Source organism: Carcharodon carcharias, chromosome 12 (genome assembly GCF_017639515.1).
Source record: "Carcharodon carcharias isolate sCarCar2 chromosome 12, sCarCar2.pri, whole genome shotgun sequence".
Taxonomy (NCBI): domain Eukaryota; kingdom Metazoa; phylum Chordata; class Chondrichthyes; order Lamniformes; family Lamnidae; genus Carcharodon; species Carcharodon carcharias.
In genome coordinates, this window is record NC_054478.1 from 88,335,391 (window position 1) to 88,360,065 (window position 24,675).

Here is a 24,675-nt window from a genome sequence, read left to right on the forward strand (position 1 = left end):
AATAGTGTACCATTAATTTAAAGGTACCAGCAGCAGACTTTCATGGGTTTAAACAAAGAGGGCTATTTATTCACACACTCATTCCGTAAGATTTATGCTACATCAGTCATGCACCACACAAACAAGCAAGATACAATTAAAGAAGATAGTGTACTCTACAAGTATAAACCAAAAGAACAGTTAACAGTTCATGTGTTTATGAGTACAGTGAAGAAGGAAGTTTTTCCACTCTTGGAATTGTAGTGCAGGTAAGTTCAAATGGCTAGGGGTTGGATATCAAAATTTTTAAAATATTTGTCCATGGGATCTGGGCATCGCTGGCTAGGCCAGCATTTATTGCCCATCCCTAATTAGCCTTGAGAAGATGGTGGTGAACTGCCTGCTTGAACTGCTGCAGTCCACGTGGTGTAGTTACACCCACAATGCTGTTACGGAGTTTCAGGATTTTGACCCAGTGACAGTGAAGGAACGGCAATATGTTTGTCAGGTTGGTGAGTGGCTTGGAGGGGAACTTCCAGGTGGTGGTGGTGTTCCCATGTGTTTGCTGCCCTTGTCCTTCGAGATGGTAGCAGTCACTGGTCTGGAAGGTGCTCTCTAAGGAGCCTTGGTAAGTTCCTGCAGTGCATCTTGTGGATGGTACACAATGCTGCCACTGTACATCGGTGGTAGAGGAAGTGAATGTTTGTGGATAGGGTGCCAATCAAGCAGGCAACTTTGTCCTGGATGGAGTCAAGCTTCTTGAGTGTTGGATTACTTCGAAGAGATGCATGTTCAGCAGGTCATAAAGTCATGCACTCATGGCTGTAGTTCGGGGGTCCAATTTCTTTACAGGCGAATTTGGAACTTTGGAAACAGGCTGAGAGGCTTTCTAAAAGACTTTTAAGCCTTGTGGTTCTTAAAAGGCAAAGTTGGCACAGCCTTTCTCTGCAGCTGTTGCCTTGTCGGTGTTATTCTGCAGTCTTCCCCAGGTTTCTTCTGAGCTTTGGAATAAAAAGATTCCAGTATCACAGAACCAGTTTCAGTCACGTGGTCAAATGCCATTGACATACAATAGAAGGACTTTCACGTTTGTTAATAACTAGTCTTGTCAGCCTTCCTTTGTTACAATGCAAATTGAGAGACATAGTCTAGGAGTTTATTGTCTCTGTGTTTTAAAGTAAGTTTCAAACAATAGCAGGTGTGAATTCCACAAAGGAGTGTTGTACTGGCATGTCCGTTCAAGGGGGAAGATCCCCATACAGTAAATTCAATTTGGAACTTTCTGGCAGCTTGATAGTATGGGCTGATGTTGCAAAGGTTACCTGACTGCCCCCCCCAGCGCGGCAGCCATTCTAACAGTTCATCACTGTCCACTTTAAGAGTAAATATGGACAATTCTAGAAGATTCCATATAAACACAGTGCATGTTTAAAGTTATGAATATGACATGCTTATTACCGAGCATGACACAATTGAGAACCAGGCCAAATATAGAAGGTTCAGATGGGAATTGAAAAAAGCAAATAACAGAAGCAAGAGAGTATGAGAAGGGAATGGCAGCTAACATAAAAGGGAATCTAAAAGTCTTCTATAGGTACATAAATAATAAAAAGGTGGTAAGAGGAGGAGGAGAGTCATTTGGGACCAAAAATGGGAATTAGGCATGGAGGCAGGACAGAGGTATTAAATGAATATTTTGCATCTGTCTTTTCCAAGGAAAAAGATGCTTGCCCAAGTCATAGTGAAAGGCGAGAACTGCATCAGTTCTGGGCATCACACTTTAAGAAAACTGGAGAATTTGGGACTGTTCTCCTGGGAGAAGGTTGAGAAGAGATTTGATAGAGGTATTCAAAATCATGAGGGGTCTGGACGAAGTAGATGGAGAGGAACTGTTCCCATTGGTGGAAGAATCGAGATCCATAGGGCACAGGTTTAAGGTAACTGGCAAAAGAAGCAATGGCGTCATGAGAAAAAAACTTCTTAATGCAGTGAGTGGTTTGGATCTGGAATACATTGCCTGAGAGTGTGGTGAAGGCAGAGTCAGTTGAGGCTTTGAAAAGGGAATTGGATCACTAACTGAAAAGGAAAAATTGGTAGAGGAGTACCACTGGGTGAATTTGTCCTTCAGAGGTCCAGCACAGACATGATGGGCCGGACAGCCTCTTTTTGTGCTGTAACCATTCTATGACTCTACGAGAAATCAGCTGCCATCCAAAAAGATTCCCATTAAAAAATTCTGTCATGTACTAACTCACATGTCAGCTTACAATGGATGTGATGACTTGTACATTTAACATTAGATAAAAGGGTCCTCTTGGATTTAATACATTTAACAATATGAACTAAGGAACATTTCAAGTGAAGGCTGGGAATGCTGGGGTCATTCAGCAGTATCATGGACAAATCATCTACAAGCAATCATGCTCATTGGTACCATAAATTATTGTTTGGATGTGGCAAGGGAAAGGCATTGGTTCAAATTTCTCGGAATCTCTGATTTTGACCTTTAATTGGTCAAATACTTGAGTCAGTAAACCCAATTTCAACATCAGATGATTTGCTCCTTGACAGCTTGTTATATTGTTACAGTATGCACTTAGTGAAGACAAGAATAACTGAAATGTTTGTTCTGAAAAGGATCTTTCTTACAGTTTCAAACATTTTCATTTTTCTTCTGAGGTTGTATTGAAAGATAATTGACCTCTTACAGACAGTTAGGCCTGAATTTCATGCTTGGCATGCACACCATGTTAGCGGGAGTGGAATCGGATGTGGAATCCGCTCCCGGCTGTGGTCGCGTTGCAATCAGGATTTCAAACTGGATGGCCAATTAAGGTCTGCCCAGCATGAAATGCATCTTCTCAAAGGTTGGGAAGGGCTGGGCGGGCAGGGGTGGGAGCCGAGTGGATGTCAGGTCCAATGGCGACCTGGCAGGCGCTTTAAAAATGAGAGAGGCAGTTCCCTGAAGGGTGTGAGGAGGAATCTTTGGAGTCTGCCAGAAAACCATTTAATTCAAACGACAGCCTCACCAGCGGCTGGAGATGTCAGGCGGGAGGACAAGTCGGGAGACACTCGGCCCCGTGTTGCGGCTCTTGTGGAGGAGGTCGGTATCAGGCAGGACTTTAATATGCAGGATGGCAGGAGGAGGCCACTGCACCTGACCAAAAAAGCCTGAGAGGAGGTGGCAGCCGAGGTCAGTGGCCATGATGTTTTGCGGCGCACATGGGTGCAGTGCCGCAAAAAGTTCAACGATCTACTGCACTCAGCAAGGGTGAGTACGAAGTTGGCATGGATCAGCGTGGAGAAGTGTGAAGGGTTGGCTGTCCCCCCCGTGGAGCTCAGGGGTGTTAGAGTCTGAGTTCCAAATGCCACTGATACTGGAGCTGACCAAGGGGGTGAGCCGTGGCTGCTTGGCCTGAGTACCTTGTGGGTCAAGGGCCGCAACTCAGATGTGTCCTGCCAGGAGTCCTGGCCTAGTGGGGGTGGGGGAGGGTTGCCAGGCGCAGCAAGCAGAGGATGGACAAATCAATGCTCCTCTGTCATTTCAGGAGAACAGGAACCTTAACACCAACAAAAAAACTAAGACAGACGTAGGCCCCCAAAACCTCCTCAGTCTGACAAGGTATGAGATGGATGCCTTGGAGTGCCACCACCCACCCTCGGTTAGCCAGTCATGGAGAGGCAGGGGTCTCTGGTCAAGGTGAGAATGCAGTGTGCAGAGGTGAAAGCGCTGAATTGTGCAAACGTTCTTGTGTAGTCTCATCATTAATGGGAGCCTCAAACCTGGAGTCCCCGTTGATCATTGAAAGACGATGGCACAGTGTTGCAGATCTTCATTGTCTCACCAGGATGCCTGGCATGCACAGTGGCAGTGTGATGACTTAAACTAATGACAAGTTGTTGTCCTCCCCTAGAATTGCCAGCTTGCCCATGATCGAAGGATCCCGAAGAGCCACCCTTGATGTCAGAGGACTACTGAGCTTTAGATGCACCTGCGTCACCAAGCACCAGCGCAGATATCAGCACCTCAGTGGGCATTAGATCATTGGCTAGAATGATGGTGCATAGCGGTGAGGGCAATTCACACTCGCGTGAGGAGTAGGCGGAGGCAGAGAGTGCCCAGGGTGCCGGCAGTTGGAGGATTGCTGGACACCAGGACGATGCTGAAATGAAGGCAGGTGATGAGCTTCTGGAGTTGTCCATTAGGCAGCAGATGCTGGATGTCCAGCGGGATGTGCGGGAGGATCTGGAGGAGATCCATGAGGGTATGCTTGCTGTGGTCTCTGTTGTGGCCTCAGGAATCCATGCAGAGCATGAACACTGCAATGACCTTCATCGCCGAGCGCACTGCCTCCTCTATTAAGTGGTGACTCTCATTGAGAGGCAACTCCAGGGGCTGAATCAGGGGTTCCCCTGGGGTTGCGTCGGACCTGCAAGCCCTCACACAGGCAATGACCACAGGAGGTCAGTACCAGTGTGGGAGATAGATGAGGCACCTAGTATCCCAGCTAGGTGCCATCCATCAATGGTGAGCAGGAAGGTCTAGAGCAACCTCATGTCGGTGCGTGAGCTGCTTGTCGTCTCTGTGGCCTCCTCTCAGGGCGCTCTGGATGACTGCAGCAGCTCCTCAGCCCCTCTGCTAGTGACAGTGGCATCTGATGAGGCTGGATGACTGGAGAGAGGCCAGCCGCGGCACTGGTCACTTCCTCCCAGGCTCAGCCAGCACAGGCTTTACTGGCCAGAGGACGACCGCCAAGGTCATCAAGACCAACAGGTCAGCAGGCTGCCTCCAACGCCATATGGAAATGAATAAATGTCATTACCCCCCTGAGCAGAGCATCAATCGTCAGCTTGAAGCAAATGTGGACAGCTGATTGGGACGCTCCACAAAGATCCCTCACTGACCCCTGGAAAGAGCCAGAAGCATAGAAGTTGACGACCACCGTGACCTTCAGAGCACCCTGGTAAACCGCTTTGACATGAGGGCCAAACCAGGTGAGGGTAGCCATCGAGTCTCCTACCCTTGACGACTTAGGGGTTTGTCTACCCTTGCATGCAAACTGATTCTGGTGGACTGGCCGTAAGAGAGCAATCCAAGGTCCATCAATCTTGAAGGCAGGTCAGCATCATGTTGTGGAATGCATAGAGCTCGACAAGACACTGAAGACATCCTGGTTACCCACCTCTGGATCTATCTCCTCCCGTCCAGCCTCATCTTGCCACTGGACATTAATAAATGATCAAGAACCGCATCCCAGCATCTAGTATGGACAGGTTAAGGTTCATATCTGAGCTTCACTGGAACTTTCTACCCTTCAATCCATTGATACACAAAAGTATCTGAATGTTGGGCACATTTATTTCAACTTGAAAGTTGAGTATGAGAGTGAGGCTGAAGATTCGCAATTCTCCCTCACTATAATCCAATTCATGTGCAAGTCATGTTCATCATCTTTCATCCGTTATCTATCTCTCACAAGTAATGTGGCAATGGGCGAGCGACGTAGCAGGTGTGGGTTCACTGGGAGCTGAAACCGCAAACATGAACAGAGGTGGCTCAAGACAATAGGGTCATTTTTCACTGGAAGGAAACATAAGTGGAATTTGGCACCCCCCTGAGCAAATGAGCAGCCCTTTTCAGGGCCACACTGCCCACTCCCTAGTATGAGGAAGGGATGCCCTAACCAACCAAAGGTGCCCTAACCATTGTCTGCTTCACCTCCCTGGCCAGCAGGCCATAGCTGGCAGGGATCCCAACATGGCAGTTGTAAATCAATCTCAAAAAAGAAAGTAACGCTGACACAGATCACCATGCAGGGAACATGCACACCCTCATGGACAACGCCACAGCCAAGAGACCTGAATGAAGAACTACTCTTGTCGATACAGAACTGGCTAGGTACAACATCCATATTGTTACCCTCAGCTGGACTCGCCTATCTGAGAAGGGGCAGCACAAGGATGTTAATAATCGTCTGATGGTGCTTAAACTCCCCTTGCACAACTACAAGCAAGCAACTCTCATCATTGTGTATGCCCCTACTGTGACAAATCCTGGTGAAGTCAAGAATAAACTCTACAACCTCCACTCCTTGATTGCTACTGTGCTGAAGTAAGTCAAGCTAATTCTTGGTGATTTCAATGCAAGAATTGGTGTAGATCACCAGGTGTGGGAAGGGGTCATTAGAAAATACAGGGTCCACAGTTGTTATGGCAGTGGCCTCCTCTTGCTGAAGATGTACGCTGAGCATGAGCTCTTAATCATGAACACAGTTTTCCATCTTCTTAATCACAACAAAACGCCTTGGATGCACCCCCATCCTATGCATCGCCATCTAAGCAACAATGTCATTACCAGGCAGAGGGATAGGATGTGCATGTAATGAAAACCATGTGTGGCACTGACTGCTGGACTGACCACTGTCTTATCATTTCAAAGTTAAACTTCAGGATCTATCCCCCTAGATGCCCCCAGAATATGAAGGTGCAAAAGCATCTTAATGTCTCAAGGCTCAAACAGGCAGTCATGATGGAATCTTGCTCGGAGAAACTTGAGAGTCACCTGTGTACAGTGAAAATTGACACTCACTGCACTAAGGATGACTGGGTGACCTCTAGGGATTATAGAGGCCCTTGGCCCTATTTCTTGTAAGCATCAAGGTTAGTTCAATGAAAACAATGAGGTAACTCAGAAACCACTGGAGGAGAAACGTCGCCTCAACAGGGTTTACCTCAATGAAAAGTCATCACTATCCAAGCACAATTCCTACTGAGACTTCTGCAGGATTGTCCAATGCAAGCTCAGAGAGATTCCAGACACTTGGTTGAATCAGAAAGCAGATTAATTTCAGTCATATGCAGACCACAAAGACTGGAAGAGATTCCACGATGCTCTGAAATCTGTCTAAGGGCTACGGTCTATTGGTTCACCACCAATCCCCAGTGCCGACAGGTCCACACTGGTCATAAAAGAAGCCCAAATTCAAGAAAGATGTGCAGAGTGCTTTAACCACATCCTCAGTCGGCCTTCATCCATCAATTAAGAAACAATCAACAGGCTGTCACAGGTTGCCATCAACTTTTCTTTTGATGACCCTGTTAGAAATGATGAACATAATTAAACTCCTATCTAGGAACAAAGCTCCAACAGCTGATGCTCGCCTGGCTGAGGTCTACAAGGCTGGAGGTTAATGTCTGATCAAGAAGTTCACTGAACTTTTTCAGTCTATGTGGGAACAAGCAACCATCCCATAAGAATACAAAGATGCCTCCAGGTCCACCTGTATAAGTGGAAAGGAACTCACCGATCTTGGTGACAATCATAGAGGAACCTCACTCCCCTCCATCGTTTGCAAAATCTTTACCAGAATACTTGTGAACTGCTTAGTGCAACATCTTGACCAGGATCTGCTGCCTGAGTCTGTGTGGTTTCAGAAAAGGTTGTGGAACCACTGATATGGTGTTTGCAGTTAGACAACTCCAGGAGAAATGCCAAGAATAGAACATTGACCTCTGTACAATGTTTGTTGACCTGACCAAAGCCTTTGACACAGTCAGCCATGAGGGCCTTTAGAAAGAAATGGAGAACTGTGGCTGCCCTGAGAAATTCATCACAATGATCTGTGCATTTCCTAGATGATATTAAGTCGTTTAACCAATTCCCAGTCACTAATGGAGTTAAACAGGGCTGTGTATGAGTGCCAGCTCTCTTCAGCATGTTTTTCTCCACCATGTTCTCTACTGCCTTCCAGAATGGTGATCCTGGCTCTGAAATCAGATATTGCATAGGTGGGAAGCTGCTCATTCTGAGACAACTCTAGGCAGAGACTATGGTGTCAAAGGAGATTTCCTGTTTGTCGATGACTGTGCACTAGCTACTGGTTCAGAGCTGGACATGCACTGTAACATGGACTTGTTCTCCAATGCATGCAACAACTTCAGCCTTGCGATCAGCTTAAGGAAAATTGAAGTATTGTACCAGCCTGCACCAGGAAAGCTCCATCTTCAGCCAACGGTTTCGGATCATGACCAGAACCTGTCAGCAGTGGGTAAGCTCACTTAAATTGGCAGCACTCTCTCAAGTTGTCAATGTTGATGATCAGCCACATGTAAAAATTGCCAAAGCAAGTGTAGCCTTCAGCAGACTTCGAACATCAGTCCAGGAGCAAAGAGGAGTGAGTATACCTAACAAACTGAAATCTATAGAGCAACAATCCTGCCCACTCTACTCTATGCATGAGAGATTTGGACTGTCTACCAACATCATGCCAAGAAGCTCAACCTCTCTCATTTGAGCTGCCTTCAGAAACCTCTGAAGATCAGATGGCAGGACAAAATACCAGAAACTGAGGTGCTCACCCAAACAGGCATGTCAAGTATAAACACCATATTGAGACAGTCACAACAGTTGGACTGGTCATGTAGCCAGGAGGTCTGACAGCTGCTTACCAAAGCGAATCTTCGATGGAGAGTTTGAGTCTGGCGTATGCTTTCATTGCAGCCAAAGGAAGCACAGTAGGACATTCTGAAGGCTTTACTTTGGAATTCTGAACTTGACTTCAAGGGCAGAATTTTCTGCCTTCCGGGCGGGCGGGGATTTTAGGCCCACCCAGCGTGACACCCGGCGGGAAGTGCTATGCACTTCCGGTGCGGGTGGGGGATTCCTCAAATGCGTGAGTGCGCTCTTTTGCACATGAAAGAGCGCACATCTCCCTGAGGCAAAGTGCTGCCTCAGGGAGATCGCTAACAGTTGTAAAAACAGTGAAAAATAGAGAAAAAAAATCCTTAACATGTCCCCCTCATGTGACAATGTCACATGAGATGGGACATGTTCATAAGTTTCACTGAAACTTTATTGAACTTTTTAAATCCCTACATGAAACCTCATTCCATCAGTGGATGAGGTTTCATGTTTTTTCTATTCCCCACCCGTGCTCCTGGCCTGCCCGCCAACCTTAAGGTTGGACGGGCAAGTCCTTTAATTGTTTTAATGATCCTGTCAATGGCCTCAATTGTCCATTGACAGGTCAGCGGGCCCGCAGCTGATTTTGCTGCGGGCCTGCCTTCCTGAAGATTTAAATGGGGCGGGATGATGTCGGGGGCTCCCACAGACGTCATCCCGTATCATTTTGCGCGTCGGCGAGCAGGCCCCGCCCCCTGCTTGCTGAAGGCAAAATTCAGCCCCAAGTCTTGGGAGAAGCTCACCCAGGACTGCTGCACCTGGCGTAACCAAATAAAAAACAGAAGCAAACACGTATAAGAGGCAGAGAGAAAAAGCAAAGAGAGGGAATCCCAAGCCAGCAACTCTTCGAAAACACATTGTCTGAAGTATCTTGTCCTATTTGCAGCAGGATCTTCTGGGTGCAGATTGGCCTTAGCAGTCACCTACATACCCACAGGAACCTTACCAAACATTATCATCTTTGCCTTGAAAAACAAACAAGAGAAGAACAAACAAGAAAAGGTTATTATTAATCTTTGTAGTATAAACCTCCATGAAAACAAATTACTGATAGCCAATAAGGTGTGCTTATGGAAACTGCTGTTGGAATATTGAGTGAGAAGACAGTCTATATGTAGCAAGGACCTCAGATCAAAGTCTAATGCTGCAGTTATATTACAGTAATGGCTTCATCTTCTACTTGCTGAGTAAAAATGATGGCTACTTTTGCCTTTTCAGGCTGCACTTCCTGGAATACTACCTCTAGAATCAACAGTTCGTTAGCTGGTTATAAGACCTCCAAATTCAGCACTGAAATCTCATAAAACTCATTGTGCTGCATCTAAATTTGAGGGTGCCATTGGTTGCAGCACTGTAAATTCATGTAGGATTATTAAATTTCAGGGAAACAGGCCCCTATTCATCTTCTTAAACATAATATTTCAGAAAACCTGGGCAAAAGTTTGGGAAAAAAAATTGCAAGGCTATTTGGGAAAGGTCAGGGGAATGAGACTAATTGAACAGATTTTTCAAAAAGTTGGCACAATCACGATGGGTCAAATGGCCTCCTTCTGTGCTGTATTAATCTATGACTCTATACAAGTGAATAATGAAGAATAACGAAGAAAGATATATTTATCAATAATTAAATCAAGCCCGTTCACAAAGCAGTCAATAGTCTTTTTTACAGCCAAAGAAATTGCTTAAGATGCTGGAGTTATTAAAGTGCCAACTAAAAGATCTAGAAGCCCCAAATCTCAATTAAAAAAATGTTCTTGCTGTAATAACATAACTCATCATACTTGAGAATAACCTTCCTAAAAGTTCAATTAACTTAAAACTTGAACAGTAGAAATTAAATTGCCAGCTATATCACTGGCACCTACCCGGCAATGTGGAAAATTGTCCAGGTATGTCCTGTCCACAAAAAACAGGACAAATTTAATGTGGCCAATTATCGCCTCATCAGCAAAGTGATAAAGATGGCGTCAGCAGTGCCATCAAATAGCATTTACGCAGCAATAACGTGCTCACTGACGCTCACTTTGTGTTCTGCCAGGGCCACTCAGCTCTTAACCTCAATATAGCCTTGGTCCAAACTTGGACAAAAGAACTGAACTTAAGAGGGTAGATGAGAGTAACTGCCCTGGACATCAAGGCAGCATTTGACAAAATGTGGCAGCAAAGTGCCCTGGTGAAATTGAAGTCAATGGGAACCAGGGGGAAAACTCTCAACTGGTTGGAGTCATATCTTGCACAAAGAAAGGTGATTGTGGTTGTTGGAAACCAATAATTTCAGTCCCAGGACATCGCCGCAGGCATTCCTCAGGGTAATGTCCTAGGCTCAATGACTTTCAGCTACTTCCTCAATGACCTTCCCTCCATTATTAGGCCAGAAATCAGAATGTTTACGGAAGGTTGCACAATGAACGGTGCAACTCCTCAAATACTGAAACAGTCCATGTGTGTGTGCAGTAAGATCTGGACAACATTCAGGATTGGGCTGATAAGTGGCAAGTAACATTCACGCCACACAAGTGCCAGGCAATGCCCATCTCCAACAAGAGAGAATATAACCATCTCCCCATGACATTACCATCACTGAATTCCCTACTGTCAATGTCCTGAGGGTTACCATTGACCAGAAACTAGACAAACCAGATAAATACTGTAGCTACAGGAGCAGGACAGAGGCTAACACCTCCTGACTCTCCACAGCCTGTCCACCATTTACAAGGCACAGGTCAGGAGTGTGTTGGAATACTCTCCACATGCCTGGATGCGTTGTGCTTCGACAACACTCTAGAAGTTCAGCACCACCCAAGACAAAGCAGTCCGCTTGATTGGCACCCCTTTCACCAACTTAAAAATTCACTCCCTCCACCACCAATGCACAAAGGCAGCAGTGTGTACTACATACAAAATGCACTGCAGTAACTCACCAAGGCTCCTTTGACAGTACCTTCCAAACCCATGACCTCTACCACCTAGGACAAGGGCAGAAGATGCACCACGATCTGCAAGTTCTCCTCTAAGCCATTTCTGACTTCAAACTACATTGCCACTTCTTCACTGTTGCTGGATCAAAATCCTGGAGTTCCCTTCCTAACAGCACTGTAAGTGTACCTGCAGCAGATGGACTGCAGCCATTTAAGAAGGCAGCTCACAACCACCTTTTCTAAGACAGTTAGGAATGGGCAACAAATGTTGGCTTTGCCAGCAATATCCACAACCCATGAAAGTATTTTTAAAAACATAATTTGACTGAAGTATATAAATCTTGTACACAAATTATGTACATACAACTCCAAAAATGTTAAATTATAGAAATAGTCAGTCAGAATATAGTCCAAAAGGCAGTAAAGCAGGAAATATGTGATGTGGAGAATACTTTGTTTGAAGAAGAATGATTGACTGGTCTTAATAATGGATATAAAATTGGAGAACCAACTGATAACATTCTTTCCTTGAAGTGATGCCACATGTTGCCCTATAAAATGAGAAGTTTAATGATTTTCAGGTGTTTAAAGTGCAAAATGTTCTGTAACTCAAGGGTATAATCAGGCTGGTACAAATAAATCAACTGTTTGTTGTAAAAGGTAATTTGACTGATATATTCAGTGAATCATACAATTCAGTATCAAAGAATGTTTAATTATTTGAATAGAAATATACCAAACCAAACAAAAGCATTAAAATACATAACCTACAGAATGTCTATAAGATTAATAATTTTTCTGGGAAAGATGCTATTTATTTAAAAATTCAGAAGAGATATGTGGCATCTTGTCTTAATCTTGTTCATCTCAAATCTCCCCTCAACCTCCTTTGCCTCAAGAAGAATGAACTCAGCTTCACCAACCTAGCATTGCAGCTAAATTTCCCTTACCTCTGGAATCATTCAGGTCAATCTCCTCTGCACCCTCTCAAGAACCTTCACATTCTTCCTAAAGTGTGGTGTCCAGAACTGGATACAATACTCTAGTTGTGGGTTTATCACAGCTTTACCAAATTCAGCATAACTTCCCTGATATATACCCAATAACTCTATATATGAAGACAAATATTGACTTTTTCTATCAAAATAACACGGATGGGGACAAGCAGGTTGCTTCAGGTTTCAACTGTCTCTGACACAATTCAGAATTAGAAACAGCAGAGCTTAACAGTGATCCTGTGGTGTTCCTTTCAATGCTTTCTTCCCCTCTCCACGTTACTTCCCAACAAGTTCCCACTACTTCCTATCCTTAAACCAATTTCTTTTTCATCCCAGGTTTCAACTTCAATCATCTCTACTTTGAATTAATGAAGATTTCTTCACTTTTGTGATTTCATCTGAGTCATTGCTGAACTCTGCTCAGAAGTGTTTATTGCTTTAATTCAACATGTAGTTTAAAATGAATCTTTGAACATCAAATCTTGAATGCCAGGGTATGGAAATATCATTCTTATAGTCCTGGAGTAGTAAACAAGAGATTAAGAGTTCATAATCACACCTCACCAAATTGTGAAGTTGAATTCACTAAATTTGGTCATTTGTGAGTTAGCACCAGGAAAAATAATAAAGTTACTCAATTGTTGTAAAAACAATCTGAAATGCCTTGTCTGTTAAGAAAAAAAAATCAAGATGCCACATGTCTCTTCTGCTGTTTCTAATTCTGAATTGTGTCAGAGACAGTTGAAACCTGAAGCAACCTGCTTGTCCCCATCTGTGTTATTTTGATAGAAAAAGTCAATATTTGTCTTCATATATAGAGGTATTGGGTATATATCAGGGAAGTTATGCTGAATTTGGTAAAGCTGTGATAAACCCACAACTGGAGTATTGTATCCAGTTCTGGACACCACACTTTAGGAAGAACGTGAATGTCCTTGAAAGGTAGCAGAGGAGATTGACCTGAATGATTCCAGAGGTAAGGGAAATTTAGCTGCAAGGCTAGGTTGGTGAAGCTGAGTTCGTTCTTCTTGAGGCAAAGGAGGTTGAGGGGAGATTTGAGGTGAACAAGATTAACACAAGATGCCACATGTCTCTTCTGAATTTTTAAATAAATAGCATCTTTCTCAGAAAAATCATTAATCTTGTAGACATTCTGTAGGTTATGTATTTTAATGCTTTTGTTTGGTTTGGTATATTTCTATTCAAATAATTAAATATTCTTTGATACTGAATTGTACGATTCACTTAATATATCAGTCAAATGACCTTTTACAACAAACAGTTGATTTATTTGTGCCAGCCTGATTATACCCTTGGGTTACAGAACGTTTTGCACTTTAAACGCCTGAAAATCATTAAACTTCTCATTTTATAGGGCAACATGTGGCATCACTTCAAGGAAAGAATGTTATCAGTTGGTTCTCCAAATACAACATAAAACACTGAGATTCTAATTTCTAACACATATGATTAGGAGGAAGAAGGACAGAAAGGAACAACTTAAGAGAATTGGAGCCAGGCAGTTGCTTTCCTTATTCTTACTTTATTTCTTCGAAAAGTAACAAGTTGAACATTAGAATAAGAGTAAGCAATTTAGTCTTTTGAGCCTGTTTCACCATTCAATGAGATCGTGGCCGATCTGCAACTGAGAGTGATTGAGTCAAAGCCGTTGTAGCAAAGAAAGAGGCTATTTGGTTCATCACGTCAATGCAAGCTCTCTGTAGTGTAATACAATTGGCTCCATTCTGTAGCCCTGCAAAATTATTTTGCTCAAGTGCCTATCCAATTTCCTTTTGAAATCTTTGATCATCTCTGCATCCAACCCCTCATAGGCAGCTAGTTCTAGGTCATTACCACTTGCCTGCATAAAAAGTTGTTCCTCATATCCCCATTGTATCTCTTGCCCAAAATCTTAACTCTATGCCCCTTAGTCCTTGTATCATCAGCTAATGGGAACAACTTTTCTTTGTCCACTTTACCTTAACCAGTCATAATCTTGTTCATCTCAAATCTCCCCTCAACCTCCTTTGCCTCAAGAAGAACAAACTCAGCTTCATCAACCTAGCACTGCAGTTAAATTTCCCTTATCTCTGGAATCATTCAGGTCAATCTCCTCTGCACCCTCTCAAGGACCTGCATGTTCTTCCTAAAGTGTGGTGCCCAGAATTGGATACAATACTCCAGTTGTGATTCTATCATAGCTTTATCAAATTCAGCATAACTTCCCTGATATATACCCAATACCTCGATATATGAAGTCCAAGATCCCATATGTTTTTCTAACAATGCTCTCAATATGTCCAGCTATCTTCAAAGACCTATGCACATGAATCCCCAGGTCCTGTGTCCCTGTACCCTCTTTGGAACAGGGCCATTAAGCTTGTATTGCCTCTCCCTATCTCTTCTTCCAAATTCCATCACCTCACACTTCTCTGTATTAAATTCCATCTGCCACTTGTCTGCCCATTCTGCTAACCTATTTATGTCCGTTTGCAGTTGACTGGTATCATCCTCACTGCTTGCCATACCTCCAAGTTTGGTACCTTCAGCAAATTTTGAAATTTTACTCTATTCCAATGTCCAGGTCATTTATATGTATCAAAAAAAAGCAGTGATCCTAGCACTGACCCTCAGGGAATGCACTGTCTACCACATCCACAAACATTCACTCTCTCCACCACTGTCGCACAGTAGTAGCAGTGTGTGCCATCTACAAGATGAACTGCAGGAATTCACCAAGGCTTTGACAGCACCTTCCAAACCCAAGATCACTACCATCTAGAAGGACAAGGGCAGCAGATAAATGGGAACACCACCACCTGGAAGTCCCCCTCCAAGTCACTCACCATTCTGACTTGGAAATATATCGCTGTTCCTTCACTGTTGCTGGTCGAAATCATGGAACTCCCTTCCTAACAGCACTGTGGGTGTACCTACACCACATGGACTGTAGTGGTTCAAGAAGGCAGCTCACTACCACCTTCTCAAGGGAAACTAGGGATGGGCAATAAATGCTGGCCCAGCCAGTGAAGCCCACACCCCATGAATGAATTGAAAAATATTCTCCAGTTTGAAAAGCAGCAATTTACCGTGACACATTGTTTTCAGTCCTTAAACCAATTTTTATCCAAGCTGACACTGACCCTCCCTCCTACTCCATGAGCCTCAAATTTGTTAGCCAGCCGATTATGTGGTACTTTGCCAAACGCTTTCTTAAGATCCATACAGACAACATCCCCTGCATTCTCTTCATCAACCTTCTCCATTACTTTATCAGAAGTTCAATTAGATTAATCAAGCATGACCTGCCTTTTACAGATCCACGCTGGCTCTCCTTAATTAACTTAAACCTCTCCAAGTGCCTGTTAATTTTTTTTCCCTGATCATTGCTGCTAAAACTTTACCCACCACTGATGTTAAACTGACCATCCTGGTCCTTAACCCCTTTCTTGAATGGGGGTGTCACATTTGCCATTTTTCAATCCTCCGGCCTTTCCTGTATCTAGAGAAGATTGAATAATTATGGCAAGCTCTTCTACCATACCACCCAACTCCCTTTAGCAAACTGGGGTGCAAGCCACCCAGACCAAGTGATTTATCCACTGTAAACAGAGACAGGCTTTCTAGTACAAATTTCCTTTCAAATTTCTCCCCAACAATTACCTCCACCATCTCCACTTCTACTGATAACTTGTCAGCATCCACTTCTTTCATACACACCGATAACAAGTTCTCAACAAGTATCCTTGTCTTGTGCTTCTAAGTATATATCTTAGTCCTAAATGGGCCCTACCGTGTCTTACCCACTTACTGAAGATACCTGGGTTACCTTTTATGTTAACTGCAATTCTATTCTCATATTTTCTCTTTGTCAGTCTTATTTTCCTCTTCACTTTCCCTCTTACTTACAGACTAAACTGGGCCTTTGCCTCATATTCCTTTGAAAGCGAACAAAGGACGGAATTTTCCATGCCCGCTGGCATTGGGCGTGATCAGTGGTGTGAGCGGACAAAATGCGCGATCGGTCTTATGAAGGCAGGAAACCAGTTCGCAATCGTCCGCTCAGCCTGCCAATGGCGGGCCATATTTCCCACCATCGGATGTTGAGAACCTTATTGTAATACATCAGCATATCATTATCAGACCAGCTCATCGGAATCGTCCCACCGCCGGCTGGATCGTCTGTCCATGTCGGCGTGCTTTCCCGCCAACATGTTTCACAACAGCACATAAAAGGCATGCACTAGGCAGTCTGCACTTTGAGGGGAACTCAGAGGTGAGTACATAGTCATGTTGTGCAGTGATCACCAGGGTCACCTGTTGCACTTCAAGCTTCAGGGGCCTTGCCGTTGAGGTGACTCGTGTCAGCAGGGGATTAAGGGCAGCCCTGCCATTGAGGCGACTGGGGGGGGTGGGCAAGGGCGACCCTGCCAATGAATATGGCGCACAAGCATTTGGGGCAGGTGGCAGGATGGGAGAGGGAAGTGGCCATGCATTAGGGAGAACTGTATAAAGTGGTCATTCCTCTGCAACTGAGACAGTTCAGGCGCAGCCAAATTGATATGATTGGGATCGGGCTCCTAGCTTATCTGCCCACTCAAGCAATGCAGAGGCATCAAAGTGCCACCAAATGCTCCAGAGATTTCCCCTCCACCCCACCCACTGCAAATTCATGAGCATTTTAGTAGACTGCAGAACAGTTGGACAACTGCACACGTTGTACAATCTCCTCGCTAAAGCTGGCCATGGAGCAGTCTGGAGCCCCTTGCAATGTCAGCATCCAGGTTTGGACCAATCTCCCCCATGGTTCAAGCTAACAGGGCAGCCACGCAGCGCACTAATTTCTGGCCTTCCAAGAGGTGGTTAGTACCCTCTGGGAAATGTTAAGGGGCTGTCACGCTTAACCGGGACAGGTTCTTAGTAAACCCATACTAACCACGTGTCTCTCTTTCATCCTGCAGGAGTACAACATCAGAATCATGGAGCCTGGTGAACTAGCTGTATGCCTGATGGCCTACGCAGCGCGAAGATGATGGAGGAGAGAGCGACTGAGGCACCTGGCTGTGCAAAACTTCAGGAGCAGCAACTTCAGGAAGAAGGCGCAGCTGGGACTCCCGCACACACTGCCCAAGAGTCACAGCGAGCCATCGCAGGCCGGCACCTAGCAACCACCCAAGGTCTTTAGACACCACCTTTCATTCCTGCAGATGACCGAGAACCAGTGTCGCTGAAGACTGTGCATGTCTCAGGAACAGGTCAGTCACGGCTGCCAGCTCCTGCAGGATTTGGCACCATGGGGACATGGAGGACATCTGCTGCCAGTGGCCGTGAAAGTCTCTGCAACGTTCAATTTCTATGCCAATAGCTCCATTCAGGACTCCACAGGTGACCCCTATGGAATCTCACAAGCCTCTGCCCACAAATGCATCCATGAGGTCATGGATGCCATCTTTGTGATGATACACAACTTTGTGCATTTAGCCCTGGACCAGGACGCAAGAGAATTGGACTTGCCCAGATCTCGGGTTTCCCACAGGTGCAGGGTGCGACTGACTGCACTCATGTGGTGCTCAGATCTCCATTACAACACACGATGGACTACATCAACCACAAAGGGTTCTATTCGCTGATCGTGAAGCTGATGCGCGACCACCAGAAACGCATCTTGCAGGTGTGAGCACAGTTTCCAGGGAGTTTTCACGATGCCTGCATCCTTAGTTGGTCACAGATCCCTGGAGTCTTCCAGGGTCCACAGAAGCTGCAGGGATGGCTCCTCGGGGACAAGGGCTACCCGCAGAGGACGTGGCTGATGACACCCATGCGGCGGCCTCGGACTGCAGCAGAGCACTGGTATAATGAGGCTCATGCTGCAGCTCGCAACTTGGTGGAGCAAACCATTGGGGTGCTGAAGATGAGGTTTTGGTGCCTGGACCAGTCTGGCGGTGCCCTGCAATACAGCCTGCAGAGGGTGTCATGCATTGTCGTCGTCTGCTGCATCCTTTACAAACTGGTGCTCCAACGGGGAGACAAGCTGGCTGAGGAGGAGATGGAGGAGCTGCACCTCTCCTCCGATGAGGCGGATGCTGATGGGGATGAGGGTGAAGAGGTCCTTGGAGGTGATGATGATGGGGATGAGATCCTCGCACTGGCTAGACAAGGCAGGTGCGCTTGGGAGACCCTCATAGCTGCTAGGTTTGTGAAGGATGATGACAACATACAGCGAGGTGACCACATAGATCCTCACATTGCATCTGTGAACGTTTGACTACAGTCTGGGTTATAGAAGCGTGAATATCCTCTGTGAGGATGCTCCTGTCATGGACTTAGTGGAGGCTCTAATAGTCACTCGATTGCAGGAGGATAATGACAACATGCAGCGATGATGCTCCATAGATCTTCACATCACCTCTGAGAATGTCTGACTCCTGTCTGGCTGAGGGCAGATTGCTTGCGCTCTGCGATCAGGGTCATATCATAGAGATGCAGCCATGAATCTTTAGAAGCAATTGATCCTTTGTCTACCTTCAGCACCCGAGCCCTTCAGGAGCACAGCATCAGCGGTCATAGATGCTGAAGAGATGGGAGTCAGCCCCTCCTTAAAGGTGCTGAGAGCACGCCGAGAGAATAAGAACTCTGTGGGGCTTGCCCACTACATTCTGGCAGCAATGACAAACACCGCTGAGGTGCAGGCATCAGTAACGTGTCCAGGGAGTGTGAGGCTGGACTATCAATTTAGTCTGAAGGCTGCATAGAGCACAGGGAAGAGGCCCTGGACTGAGACACCTGCCTTTATCTTGTGCAGAAAGGTTTCACATCTGAGTGACAAGAACACTGCTCATCAGAGCGAGGAGCCAAAGGCAGGGAGACATTCTTAGGAGTTTATTGGCAATAGTGAACTGTATATACAAGTGATTAACACCCATGCAGAGGCTGTGCAACTAATTCTCCTTAACTTTCCAAACCCTGCCACTACATCTTGGTGCTCCCTGGACATCCATAATGGAGATGGAGGCAGCCTGCTGACTGCAACACCCTGCCTGTGATGACCTCGGCAGGTGTCCTCTGGAGGGCTGAGATTTGGAGGGCCCCGGCCTACATTTGGGGTCCTGCTGTGTGGCAGTGGCACCCTCCTTGGCCTGTGGAGCTGGAGCTGCTGAGGTCACAGGAAGAGGGGAATCAGATGGGCCAGACACTCTCGGAGTCACCTGGATGGATGGGCCTGGAGATTACACCTACTGATCCTCCTCCCTATGGGTGCCTGGGGGCCCAAGACTGACCCCTTGGGGAGAGGGGGTAGCTGGTGTGAATTGTGCTGTCCGGCACCCCTCTTGTGTGAACGCTGTTGGAAGCCAACTGTGGCATCAGTGATGGAGTTGAGCCTGTGCAGCAGGTGTATGAGCGAAGTCCTGGACCAAGGTCTCCATGGTGGCAGCCATTCTACCAGTGTTGACCTTCATTCATCGCAATGCCGGCGCTATCAGTTCAGAGTGAAGGCGGATGGACTCCTCCATCGTGCCTTGCAATCTGAGGAGTGCAGCGGACATCCCTTCCTGATGTTCCCAAGCCTGCCTTTGCAGCTCAAGCAACTGTGACACGACCAAGTCCAGAGATTGTCATCTGACTCAGACTCAGCAAAGATCTGGCCTCCAGCAGTCCTCTGGGTGCCAGAAACCTGGGAAGACTCTACTGTGGGTTGGATGGTGCAACGTGCTCACCAGATTGTGATCACAGGGCTGTTCCAAAGCTAAATCCCAGCAAGGTGTGTGTCTCTGTGCTGGTGGAGGGTGTGGGTAAGTGCTGTGATGGGATTTCAGGGAGGGTGCCTCCAGATTCCTCTTCAGAGCTTTCTTCAGTGCTTGACTGGAGGGCCTTGGTCATGGACTCTGTCGGCTGTTTGGCAGATGTGCCTGCGAAAGCAAGGAGTGATAATTAGTGCATGGCAGTGGCCTGTGAAAGAGGACACATCACTCACAGAATGGTTGTCTGATGGATGTTGCACTGCTGTACCCTCACTTGGTAGAGCACCGCAGACCTCACTGTTAGTACACGACTGGTCCGGATCCTCGCTGGCCAGCTGATTGCTGTTTTCAACGTCTGTGAGGACCTTGATTTCAGGGATTCCGCCACCGGTCTACGACCTCTCCTTCTTGTTGTATGCCAGCTTGTCCTGCATGAATAGAGATAGAGAAAGTGTAAGCAGGACGCCTGCCAGGCTTGATTATAAGTATGCCTGGCCTGTGTGGATGGTGAGTAGTCCCATGGACCGGATGAGGACAATAACAGTGAGTGTGAAAGAGTGAATGGTGATGGCCCTTGAACTGGCTTTGAGTGAGGGCCATGTGGGTGTGTGATGGGTTTGTGAGTGTGTGAGTTGAGAGCGATGAGAAGAGTGACTTACCCTAGTGGAATGGAGGAGATCATTCATCCTCTTGTGGCAATGGGTGGCTGCCCTCTTTTGAAGGGCGTTGGCGCTGACCACCGCTGCCACCAACTCTCAAGTCAGGTTAGTGCTGTTGCTACTCATCCTGCAGCCAGAACAGAGTGGAGGACATCCAGCGAGCCTCCACGGCATCAAAAAATGTTCGAGGGATATGCATTGCTGAACCTGGGCACTGCAGTCTTCTTCAGTTTCAGGTTTCAGGGCCACGAATTCCATGCATCAGTGGAAGCACTGACATATGTGCCTGTGGCTGGCCTTTAAATATAGAGGCAGGCCGTGATGCAGCGGCAGGGTGATGACCTGCAGGCAAATGAGAGCCTGCCCGCCATGGAAATGGTGTGTTTCCTGGGACTGCATAAATAATGTGGAGGGTTTGGTACAACACGGCATGAAAACCAGCCATCATGGCCGGTAGGTAAAACGGCATTTTACCCGCCCACTACCGCACTTAGTAAAAATCTGGGATGATCCCACCAAAAGTCTCTCTGAGGGAATCAGATAAGAAGGGAGAATTGGATGGGAATTTGATGACTAAGGGCAAGGGGACAAAAGGCCTCTCACTCGCCATTCGTGTGGAGATTGTGTGGAAGTGGATTGAGGCCTTAGGATCAGGTAAGTGACAGCAAAGGAATGGAGTGGAGAGGATATAGGTTTTGAGAAGGTAATTCAAAAGGGAAGGGGTAGATAGAGTAATGGGAGTGAGGCATGGAAGAAAATCTAATTGCATGGGGCAGGGAACATGATGAGAACAAAAGAGTGGAGAAGAACAGGTAATTGTGGGAGGGAATGATAAGGGAGGCATCGGGAACCATACTTTCCCCACAACTTACTCCACTCTAATAGAGTCTGCAGCCACTGGTTTCCTGCCACACTATGCAGTACCATTCACCACATCCTACCTGAGGAGAAAAAAAGAGAAAGACAGATAGAAGCAAAGGAGTTAAATGGAGATAAGCAGAAAAATCAGGAAGAGAAACCGTATTACAAAGAAACTGTAGTCAAGACAGAAATTATATTCTTTGACATGTGTGCAGCACCAAAGTAGATTGACTAGTTGCATATTAAATTTGATATCTGGATTATGCATTTCATTAAATACTCCTTATAAGTACCTGCAGTATCTGTTACTTCTGTACTTTTTCCATGTTAAAGATGCCCCAATAACAATAATTTGCATTTATATTGTCCCAAATGTCCAAAGGTGCTTCACAAATTATGACATTGAACCAGATGAAGAGATATTAAGACAGGTTACCAAGGGCTTGGTAAAAGAGACAGGCTTTAAGGAGCATCTTAAAGGAGAAGAGAAACCTATGGAGGTGAAGAAGTTTAGGAAGGGAATTCCAGAGCTTAGGGTTTAGGCAGCTGAAGACATGGCCTCCAATGGTGGAGTGATGGATGTGCAAGAAGTCAGAATTGGAGGGGTGCAGAGATGTTGCATGGGTTGGATGAGATTACAGAAATAGCGTGTGGTGAGGTCATGAAGCAAGTTGAAAACAAGGATCAAAATTTTAAAATTATGGTGTTGTTGGACCAGAAGCCCATGTAGGCCAGCATGTATTGGGGAGAACAGCAGGTTATGGACAGCAGAGTTTTGATGAGCTCAAGTTTATCAATGGTGGAAGACAGGAGGCCAGCCAGGAAAGCACTGAAATAATAAAGTGTAGAGATAAGAAAGGCATGGATGAGGGTTTCAGCAGCAGAAAAGCTGAACTGGGGGTGACAAAGGTGAAAAGGTGGTCTTGGTGATGGAGCGTGTATGGGAGCTCATCTTGGGTTCAAGTAGCATCCCAAGGTGGTTCAGCCTCAGACAGTGGTCAGGGAAAGGGAGAGTCAGTAGCTAGGGAACAAAGTTTTGTGGTGAGGACCAACAACAACGGCATTCGTCTTCTCAATATTTGGTCAGAGCAAATTACTTCATCCATGACTGGATGTTGGGCAAGCAAGTTGGGCAATTATGACATATCAGAAGCAGTAGATGGGTCGAAAGAGAGGTTGTGGTGAGGTGGAACTGGGTGTTGTCAGCGTATGTGTGGAATTTGATGTGATTTTGGATGAGGTCTCCAAAGGTAAGCATAAAAATGAGAAATATGAGGGGCCAGGAGGAGATCCTTATGTGAATCTGGGTGTAATGGTGTGGGGGGCTGTGTGCCACACACTCCATAAAACCTAACTATTTGATCAAGTTTTTGGTCACTTGTCATAATATCTTTTGTGGCTCAGTGTCAAATTTTGTCAATGCTCTTGCAATTTGCAGTAACAGTAAAAAGAAAGAGAACACACAAGAAATGGACCACTAACATTTATATAATAATCCCAAATGCAAGGGAACCTCTGCAAACTTGGCAGTGAAAGATGAGGACTGAAGATGGGGAAGAAAAACAGGGTTGTGCAGGGTTCACAATGACCACTTCCTCTTGCTCTTAGTTTTCACCTTACTCTCTGATTTTCTCACTGATAACAAATCATATAATGAAGAACTTTACCAAGTAACTTGTGCTGGAAGCTAAATGTGATGATTGATCATTATCTTACAATCTGTGGCATCTTTCTTTTGGCGTGCAAAACAAAATGGAAGCAGGTACCACCCAATACTCACTCCATTGCTTCTATATACCAGCTCAGATATATCCTTCCAAAGTTGATTGCAAAGCCTTCCGATTGTCCAGGGATGGAAGACAATGGTCTCGGGTTAGCAATCTGCAAAAAAAGGCTGAATTTACAGTTTGCACCAGTACCTTCTTTGTCGGCACAGACAGACTCACAGATCAGCTGCTAGTGAGAAAGTTTGAGAATCCGCGTTGGTCTGGGATTTCCTTGTAACTGGTCAGAAACTTCAATCGAAGTGGTGAAATTGCACCTCCAGAGAGGTTACAGCAACCGACCTACAAGGAAATTCACAGCCTCAGTAAGAATTTCAACTTTCAAGGCACAGCCTGAAATTGGTAAAATAAATGTTATTAAAGTTGTAAATTATTTATTTCCAAAAAAATCTGTACTGGACTTTGGAGTGTGAACATAGCAATTTACCAAGTCAATGTTCCTGTGAGCAATGGTAGACTGGTTCCCCCAAAAAAGTGACTGTTGCACACTTTGTGAGTAGTGCTGTCAGTCAAATAACAGCAATTTAAAAATAATTCATGAAATGGTAAATAGTGTTTGGTCACGGAATTGGTTTTGGCACCTGAGAAGTGAAAACAAAAGACTCAAGTAGAAGTTTGACATTTTGATCTGACCAATTATTCATATTCTGCTATGCATAAAAAGGAAATAAATTTTCTAAGCATTAAATGGTTCCTGAAAAGCTGTTATCTTCAACAATCCACTGTGTGACCACAACTTGACCTTCACAATGTAGGCAAAGACAATTTGTATCCTCTGAAGAGCTCCGTGATCCAAACCTCATTTTTGTTTCACTGATTGGTGTCAGGACTAGTGGATGTAGGAGCAGAGTGCACTTCAATCAAACAATAAAAATGTAATTTTCTTAACGCCCAGATTGGCAGGATTAATAAAAATCCTTCTCAGAGTCCACCCAATAAGTACCCTGGGAATGTTTTTCCTACTGAGCTTTGAGTTGTAGTACAGCTGGCTTGTATTGAGTAGCACAAGCAAGTATACAAATATGGCATTCAATCAAATGTATTTTTATGTTTCACAATGTATCCACTTCTTCACTACAAATGGGGAATACTTCAAATAGATTCTACAGTATTTTTATTGCATTGTGTTTTAAAAGTGAGTTACAATCTCTCACAGCTGTATTTGAGAATGAGGTTTGACTATATCCTACTAATATTTTTATTTTAAGTATGGCTGATTTTTATTCTAGATTTCGTTTAGTCAAATGAATTTATCAAGAAAAAAAACTGAATGTGT

General features: G+C 45.2%; 1 long non-coding RNA gene across 1 annotated transcript in view; it reads right to left on the reverse strand.

Moving 5' to 3' along the window:
- Positions 1-667: 667 nt before the first annotated feature.
- The window catches only part of LOC121284963, a 44,075-nt gene continuing 20,067 nt past the window's right edge, over positions 668-24,675 (reverse strand). Inside the window, exons 2-3 of the long non-coding RNA XR_005944583.1 lie at positions 23,396-23,496; positions 668-980 (exon numbers count right to left, since the gene is read on the reverse strand). This is a non-coding gene — a long non-coding RNA (uncharacterized LOC121284963). The remainder of the gene's footprint in view (positions 981-23,395; positions 23,497-24,675) is intronic.